The sequence below is a fragment of the Euphorbia lathyris genome, chromosome 1 (genome assembly GCF_963576675.1).
Source record: "Euphorbia lathyris chromosome 1, ddEupLath1.1, whole genome shotgun sequence".
Lineage (NCBI taxonomy): Eukaryota > Viridiplantae > Streptophyta > Magnoliopsida > Malpighiales > Euphorbiaceae > Euphorbia > Euphorbia lathyris.
In genome coordinates this window covers 91,205,674-91,215,265 of record NC_088910.1, presented here as the reverse complement: position 1 = coordinate 91,215,265, position 9,592 = coordinate 91,205,674, and positions in this window count along the sequence as shown.

The window sequence follows — 9,592 nt, the reverse complement described above, 5'->3', positions numbered from 1 at the left end:
GGAACAGACCGAAGCTGACCAGAATCTCTCCCCCAAAAGAACCGTTTTGGTGTTAACGGTAACAACAATTCAAACGATCCAAATCTGCAGTTTTCCTTCTATAAAAGGACAATGAAGAACCTTGGATAATCACTGAAGTATCATAAAGAAAAATACAAAGAGAGAAAATCTTGAAAGCACTCAAATACAAAAGATCTTACACCAACGTTTCATTCTCTGTGTAAATGCTAGATTGATTGTTTTGTAATCATCTAAAGTGTTCTTCAGTTGAAAAAGAACAAGTATGTGATCAATAGAAATATTGAGAGTGTTAAGCTGAGTGCCTGGTTGTAAGCATTCGGTGGTAGAGAAATCTAGGTGCTGGGTTGTAGCACTTAGTAGGAGTTGAGTAGACGAATAGAGGAATGTACTCTTGCATATTCAACTGCCTTGTAATTGGTTTGTGCTCTACCGTTAAAGAGCTCAGTATTGGATTCAAAAAGCCCGGAGGACTCTGGGGACTGGACGTAGGCAGAGAGGCCGAACCAGGATAAGTGATACTGAGTAATCTCTAAACTCTCTCTCACGACGATAGCTTTCCTTAATAAGATAGTAATCCCAGCCTAGAATTACTAGGCTCTGTTCTTTATTACTGAAAAAAACTGAACTGAACTGAACTGAATGCTACTGAACTGAACTGAACTGAATGATACTGAATACTGAACTGAACTGAATTTAACTGAATGCTACTGAACTTAACTGAATGATACCGAACTTAATCGAATTTAATCGAACGTAACAATTATGATGATATTAGACTTTAAAATAATTTAATGATAATATTGGACATTAATAAGCTTATAATAATAATAATAATAATAATAATAATAATAATATTTCTACCAAAAAAAAATAATATCAATAATAAATAAACATATTATTAAAGATTAAACTAAATTAAATATCAAATAAAATCTAGGCTCGATAAAATCCTATGACATTAAATAAAAATGAGTCTAATTTAAATTAAAAATATAAATTACATACAAACACAAATTTATATATAATTTAAAGCCTATGAAATTAAATACAAATTTTTATATGAATACACACTCTTAACTTTTTATTACAATTAAGTATTAAGGTACAAAAATACCTTTAACGTTTTGGGTCCGGGGTTATTTTACTCCTAACGTCTAAATATGAATTTTCATATGAATACAAAATCTTGACTCAATTTATCAATGTTAAGGGTAAAATTGCTATTAGCTTCTAATATTAGGGATAAAATTGCACTATTTGAGATATTAAAGTAGTTGAGCCAGTTAATTTTTTAGAGCATTGTAATGTAAACGTATTAATATAATATTTATTTACTTTTCGCAAAATTTGCAAATAAGTTGCACCAAATAATTATAATTATAATAAATAATGATAATATATATAATGACAAAGCATAAATTATATATAAATATAATTATAATGAAAATAGATAAATTAATATATAATAAATTATAATAATTATAATAAATCGCTGAAATTATAAATAAATAATGATAATAATAATAAATTATATATAAATAATAATAATATATAATAATTATAATAAATAATGATAAATTATTGAATACTGAAACTGAATACTGAACTGAACTGAACTGAACTGATCTGAACTGAACTGAACTGAACTGAACTGATTGTTACTGAAATTAAGTAATAAAGAACAGGGCCTAACTCTATTGCTAATTTCCTTAGGCCGATGATTGGTTAGGTAAAATCTCTAAGTTACTATGAAGCATGAATTATGATGAAAGCTAAAGCTAAACCATAACTTAGACTACAAAGCCACATTATCCGATTAAGGTATAGGTAAAGTTAGGTTACTCGGTTGAATCGTTTACTTGATTAGGTTTCAAAATTCAACCCCTTTTGCTAATTACTTATTTAGAGTTCTTAGCATAAGATGAGTAAATAAATTCTAACTAAATCTTTCGTTTAATACTTTTCACAACACAATTTAAACAATAGCTTTATTGACCATACTCGTTAAACACGGTTCACCGTAATCTTAGCCAAAGGTAATTTAGCCAATGTTTGAGCTAAAACACAGAATGAGGGTAAGATGTATAGAAGGTGAGCCCATGTTTATCGAATAAGTTATTGAGATTCAAGATGAATAATGGAATACGAGATGAAAAGAACTTGAATTTAATAAGTAAGAGAATGAAAAAAGGATGAAGACAGACTGATATAGATATCTTACAACTATGGAACAAATGTATCTTGGCTGAATGTATATAATTCGAACTTGAACTTACTTGAATGAAAAACGAACTAAAAAGCTATAATGGAATTGTACGATAAAAATTGAATGAAATCTACATAGCATAAGCTCTTTATTTATAGTTTTTCGAATCCTTTCCCTGATCTATTTAAGTCTTCCAGCCACTTTGTATCTTTATTTATAGTGTGATCTACTCGCCGAGTGTTGTCCTCTGATGAGACTCTAGCAAGTGCACTAGATACAAGTAATAAAGTGATAAGTTAAGTATCGTCTCCACAGGGATTGAGATTCAAATGTATATTAGAAATTGTTGGTAAACAGCGTGTGTGTGTCAAATAAGCTTTCTTCTTTTTAAGTTGATTGTGTGATGTTGGTTTAGTAAGATGTAAGAGGTCTGATGCAGTAAGAAATTAGATAGCTTTGAAATGATTTAGAGAATAGAACAAGCTCAACCCGGCCGAACAGGTTGTGCTTCGTCTTACAACATTCACATGAAATAGAAGATAATGCCAATGAAGCCAAAGTATCAGTTTTGAAGTGAGTTTGAGTCAACTTTCGTGTGTTCTCAAACTCCTAAGACTTACTAGCACCTTTAGCGTCCTAAAGATACGTTCTTTCTAGCATTAAGCACAAAACTGCATTTCTGGTTAAGAAAACCCTTGACACAACCATCTAACTTGTCAGCTTCGAGGTTGGGAAATTAATAGAGATATCAGTGAAGATGAAAGCAGTGTCCTATCATCCATCTAACACATAAATAAATGCCTAGGCATGAAAGTTAAATCCTCATTAATCACAACATTGGCGAAATACTAACTATTCATTAAAAACGATTGTAAAAACTTACATAACCGGGTCGACCTGGCCGTGCCCATTCAAAATGGACTACTCACTCATATCGAGCAGTGAGCAGTCGGTAGTTCTTGATACAGCTCGAGACTCCATGGGAGCTCTTCCTTTCTTTCTTTCTACAACTATTCTACTTTTCTCAAACGACTAAAAATTTCGAACTCCCTATCTTTCCTTTGCTTCACCTACTTAAAGAGAAAGACAGGGGTAAAATCGGTACAACTTTCGTACCCTTCCAGCAAAATAAGTCAACTAGACACTACAACCGAAATAAAATGAAATGATTAAAAATCCATTGACCCTTGAACACTCAAGGGGTTGATACTTCATGTCATCTTGCTACTTTTAGAAATCCCATCGCAACACACTTTCTCCTGCCGCTCTGCCTCTGCCACCACTGATCTGTCGCTGTCCGTCATTGGATAATCCGGCGTTTGACCGTTGGATACAAGAAAGGCTCCACTCCTCTTTGGCATTAGCAAAACAAGCTGTTTCCAGCGAGTTTAGCATTTATCTTTGCTTATCTGCATAAGGACAATAATTAGCCTTCATTCTTCACCAAATGACATAAAAAATACCCAAATTCCCTTATAAATACTATGTTAAACTTAGTCAATTTCATGCCTAACAAATACCCCCAAATTGAACCTTTGCTTGTCCTTAAGCAACAAATTGTAAGAAGGAATCAGAAGAAGAGTTAGGAATGAAATTTGTTCAGAGAGTGAAGGGAAAAACAAAGATTGTTTTGTGTAATAAGGAAATGAACAGATGCACGCTCAGATTTCATTGACGAATTAATGCTTGTTGTAAACATTGTGTCCTTTTTGCTCAAGACTTTCCTTAAATCTTAAAATTTAGATTTCCTCCTTCACAAAGAGCTACCTACTTGCCAGACATGCCTCACTAAGGAATGGAATAATTCACTCACTCTCGTATGGCATTTACTTACCACAGGAAAAAGAATGTGATTTCACTCCTCAGCTCAGACACCACACCCTTAGGGTGCAAGTTTGCCTATCGGTCCCGAATCTAAGGGTCAAAGTTCCTCCAGACATAGTCCAAAGGACTTTATAACGGTTGTAATGTAAGGCTTAGGTTCAGGTTTGACAGTGAAAGGCTATTTCAGTGTACGAACTCTGTATTTTTGCGATTTATTTAGCCTACACAGCCTACATTGATTACTTTTATTCCCTTATTTAGCTCATCTACACAACCTGTTTCCTTATGACCCAATACTCTTTTTTGAACATTCATTAAGGTTCCTTCCTCCCTACATTATATTCCCCAGTCCTTTCAATCTTTTCCTAAGCAATGTTTGCTCAATCGCTTATTTTCGCATGACTTAAGCATATGATTTTATTTTAAACAATTGGCCTTTCGAAGCATAAGACAGAACTCAGGGTGTTTTAGAGTTATAAGTGAAGGGAGAGGGCTATCATTCGTGGTGTTTTCCAGAAAGAGCAGGTCATGGCTCGACTTGGTTATCCTAATCATTGGGGTGCAAAGCATAGGTGTCTTTTTTGTGTAGCGGAGAGGGTAACTAAATGCCTTTTTCCTCCTATAAAAGTCAGAATTAATCACCATATCAACAGGGCACCAAGGCAAATTCTCCCTAAAGATAGTGAGCGCTGGCCCACTCAGAAAAGAAACGATGCATACCATAGATGCTTTCTTAGGCTCAAGTTCTCACTATATTGGGAAATGCAGTAAGGCAAGGGTTACTAATTTTGAAAGAGGATTTAAAATTTTGAAATTTTTTTTTGGAACTTCCTGATTTAGGGACACACAATGCAAACAAGCACGTAATACTAAACTACTACATCAAAACATGCACAGTTTGTTCTTTGATTCCCGCCGAACACAAAACAATTTACTAGAAGGTGAATAAATAGGCAGAAAAGAAAATGAACATAATTATCACAATAAGTACTGCAGATATATGCAACAGAAATTCTCAAGGGATATTTGTTCTACATCAAATTACTAAATATACAAGCAAAATTTAAAACATTTATTATTCAAACCATTTATCATGTCATGCCCGCATAAATTGTGATATACAATCCCCACCCCAAAAGAAAACCAAACATTGTCCTCAATGTTAAGAACACGGCAGCAGATTATAGACAAGTGAAAGCATAGATATTCATGCAGAGCAAAACATGATAGAATAAGGGTGTTAGAGGTTACCAGATGCTAGGACAACGACAATTTTGACAGATCAGGCGTGATGGGAGAGAGAGGAGTTAACCTCTCTATCCACAGTGGCAGGAATGCCATCCTCTTTCGAGGGCGTACCAGCATTAGCATTAACATGAGCACTAGCAGGCGTTTCAGGCACTTTTCTTACCGGACTTTTTTCAGAAAAACCAGAAGGACTTTCCTTTCCATGCTCCTCAATACAAATGTTTTTAAGCATATCGATCTCGCCTTGTTGAGACGCGTATTTTTGCTCCAGGGCGAATATCATCTCGCGGTCTGCCAGACTCTGGGCAAACAGGGCATTGAATCGATCCATTATATCCTCGCTGGAAAGCTTTGCACACTTCTTATAAAAATCCAGGTCCTTTGGCTTCTCGACTTGTTCAGAGTCTGAGGATACTGACACTGTTGGCTCGCTTTTCCTTTTTCGGCTCTCATTCTGCCTAGATGTAACAAAGTCAGACATCCATACCCACTTCCCGTTCACCATTTTTCCGAACAGCATCTTCTGGAGGCTCTTGAGGTCAATCGGGTCTGGGTGATTCACAATCGTGAGACGAGAGTGGTCTTCTGGTTTAAAGACCCCGATTGATTCCGCGATTCTGGTGACGATGCTCCCACAAAAGATGATTGACGAGTTTTTCTTGCAAAAAGCGTTGATGTATTCTCCGAACCAGAACCCCAAATTCATTCTCGGTCCAACTGCCATACTTCACAACGCGGTGAGATCTACATGTGGAATGGTGGCTTGGTTTTCCCGAGCGAATATTGTGCCGGAGATCAACTTGTGCAAACACCGAACGTCATAATCATCGATATTAGAAGCCTTGGACGAACTACCGTCGTAATGTTTCTGTCCTGAAAGTGAGTCCCAGAAAGCCACAGGGTCAAAAACATCAGGCATTATGGTGAATGCCTCTTTATAGCTCTCGGATTCTAGATCATCATCATCTGCAGCACCTAACATTTGATTGAATAGGTTGAGCGACGGCCGCTGGGAGTGACCCATGAGTCGAAAACTGAACTTTCCCTCTTCCTCAGGATCGGTGATCTCCACGTTGTGCTTAAAAGTGGCCAAGAACTCGAGTGTCAGTTCCTGATAGGCAGGTTCCGTCATTTCAAAGAAACATTCAAAGTGTCATGCCTTCATTAGAGTGCGCACACGATCTTCGAGCTTCAGCCGCCTTAGGGTTTCCCAACAAACTGTTCGGATGGGTCCGAACTGAAGTTTCGCTAACTCTTCATAGTAAGCCTGTACAGTTGTGTCTTTAAACTGGGCAAGTTTCTTGACCAAATTTTCGTCTGGGACAAAAGCTACAGTGCTCGGCTCAGCCATCTTTGCTTTCGCTTTTTCTCTCTTGGAGGATCCTTCAATTTTAACGTGTTTGCCTGAACCACGGGTTCTCATTTCGTTCTCTTTTTTAAGTAAGGTTTCCCAGTGGTACAGGGCACAGAGCATGAACTGCTTCTGTGAAAAGAAATATCAAAGAAAGGAAAGAAGTATGGTGAATGACGAACCGTCATGAGATAAAGCTTCTTTAAGTAGGGGAGAAGATACGTCTTCTCGCCAATCTGTCATTATTAGGTCGAATCAGAGTATGCCACCTGGACAGATTGGCAGAAAGGCGTGTATATTCGAATTGGAACGAGGGGCGATGAACGGTCATGATTTGAATTTAGAATTTATTGCCCCCTAGCCATTCAATCTTATCGAGGAAAAACAGGCGGTATGAGTGCCTATGGGTATAGGAGTGGACGTTTCCACTTTTACTGATTTTTAATTTTTCTACCGCCCTAATTTCCACGATAAATCCTTCCCTGTTAAACAGGTACAATTATACTACCACACCCTTTGGAAGGAGTTTTGGGTTTTACAATTGTGCCTGGCCAGAAGATACTCATCAAGAATCAAAATTCAACACATTTGACACTTTTTAACAAAATTAAAATAATTAAAATGCAAAGTTACTTGTGCTACAATTGGTGTTTGTAGCGGACACCTTGTTCTCGTGCTTTTACTGACTCGGGGGGTCCTGGAAATAAACAGTATTGATCTTCCTTGTGTGATCATTCTCTAAATATGGTTTTAATCTCTGCCCGTTCACCTTAAAAGGATCATCCCCGTACTTGAAAATCTCAACAGCTCCATGCGCGAATACCCGATTCACAATGAATGGTCCCGACCACCGTGACTTGAGCTTGCCTAGAAAGAGCCTCAATCCTGAATTGTATAGAAGAACGTTTTGTCCCTTATGAAACACCTTGTCTAGGAGCTTTTTGTCGTGCCACTGCTTGGTCTTGGTTTTGTAATTTACCGCATTTTCGTACGAGAACAGTCTAAATTCCTCTATTTCGCTTAGTTGCAAACTTCTCTGTTCACCAACAACCTGCGTCTCAAAATTTAAAAATGTTAACGCCCAAAATGCACGGTGTTCCATTTCCACCGGTAGGTGACAAGATTTCCCGTACAACAAACGAAACGGAGACATTCCAATTGGTGTTTTATATGCGGTGCGATATGCCCATAGAGCATCATCGAGCTTGTTTGCCCAATCCCTTCGAGAGTTGCCAACAGTTTTCTCCAAAATTCGTTTTATTTCTCTATTGGAGATCTCCACCTGTCCACTGGTTTGTGGATGGTATGGTGTGGCAACCCTATGGGAGGCTCCAAATTTCCCCATTAATTTTTCAAATTTCGCATTACAGAAGTGGGTCCCTTGATCACTGATGATTGCTCGCGGGACCCCAAATCGGGCAAACAACCTTTTTAGGAACTTAACCACCACACGAGCATCATTGGTGGGGCTAGCCATAGCTTCGACCCATTTGCTCACGTAGTCTACCACGACTAGGATATATTTATTCCCACTTGATATAGGAAATGGACCCATAAAGTCTATTCCCCATATATCAAAAATCTCACACACCACTATGTTGTTGAGGGGCATGGCATTTCTTGCTGAGATGTTTCCAGTTTGTTGGCACTCATTGTAAGTGCTAACGAAGGCATGGGCATCCTTGAAAAGAGTGGGCCAAAAAAAACCTGATTGGAGAACCTTGGCTGCGGTTCGGCTAGCACTATGGTGTCCTCCTGCCTCGCGGTCATGACAGTGGCTTAGAACATCCTGTCCTTCTTCGTGTGATATACATCTTCGAATGATTTGGTCCGCGCACAACCTGAAAAGATAAGGGTCATCCCAAAAGTAATATTTGATTTCAGAGAAAAATTCCTTCTTTGATTCGTGGATAGGTTGTGTGGCTTGAGCGAAGTTGCAAGGTAATTAGCTATATTGGCGAACCATGGCGCAGACTGTGCAGCATATAGATGTTCGTCAGGAAACCTTTCAACAATTTCTGCTTGTTCCGAACTGCCCTGGTGATCAATCCTTGACAAATGATCAACTGCAACATTCTCCGTTCCCTTTTTATCCTTAATTTCTAGATCAAACTCCTGAAGTAATAACAACCATCGGATCAACCTTGGCTTAGCATCCTTTTTCGCGAACAAGTACCTCAACGTAGCGTGGTCTGTGTGAACAATCACCCTAGATAACACCAAATAAGGTCGAAATTTGTCAAAGGCATAGACTACGGCCAGAAGCTCCTTTTCGGTGGTGGTGTAGTTCTGTTGTGCCTCATTTAAAGTTTTGCTTGCATAGTAGATTGGCCTGAACTTCTTTTCTATTCTTTGTCCAAGGACAGCTCCCACACAAGTATCGCTTGCGTCGCACATCATTTCAAAAGGGTGCTCCCAGTCTGGTCCCGCTAGTATTGGCGAGTTGATCAGCTTGCTCTTCAAGAGTTCAAATGCCTGCACACAGCTTGCGGTGAATGAAAATTCGGCTTCCTTATGAAGTAGGGCAGATAAGGGCAATGCAATCTTTGAAAAATCTTTGATAAACCGGCGATAAAACCCTGCGTGCCCCAGAAAACTTTGCACATCCTTCACGTTGGCCGGAGTGGCAAGCTTTTCTATAACTTCTACTTTTGCTCTGTCAACTTCCATCCCTTTCTCTGAAATTTTATGCCCGAGGACGATTCCTCCTGTGACCATGAAGTGACACTTCTCCCAATTCAAGACCAAGTGAGTCTCCTTGCATCGCATGAGCACAACTTCGAGGTTGTTCAGACAGGTGTCAAAGGAGTTTCCATAAACCGAGAAGTCATCCATGAATATTTCTACTGTTCGCTCCACCATGTCATGAAAAATGGACATCATACATCGCTGGAAAGTGGCTGGAGCATTGCACAACTCGAAAGGCATTCTTCTGTATGCAT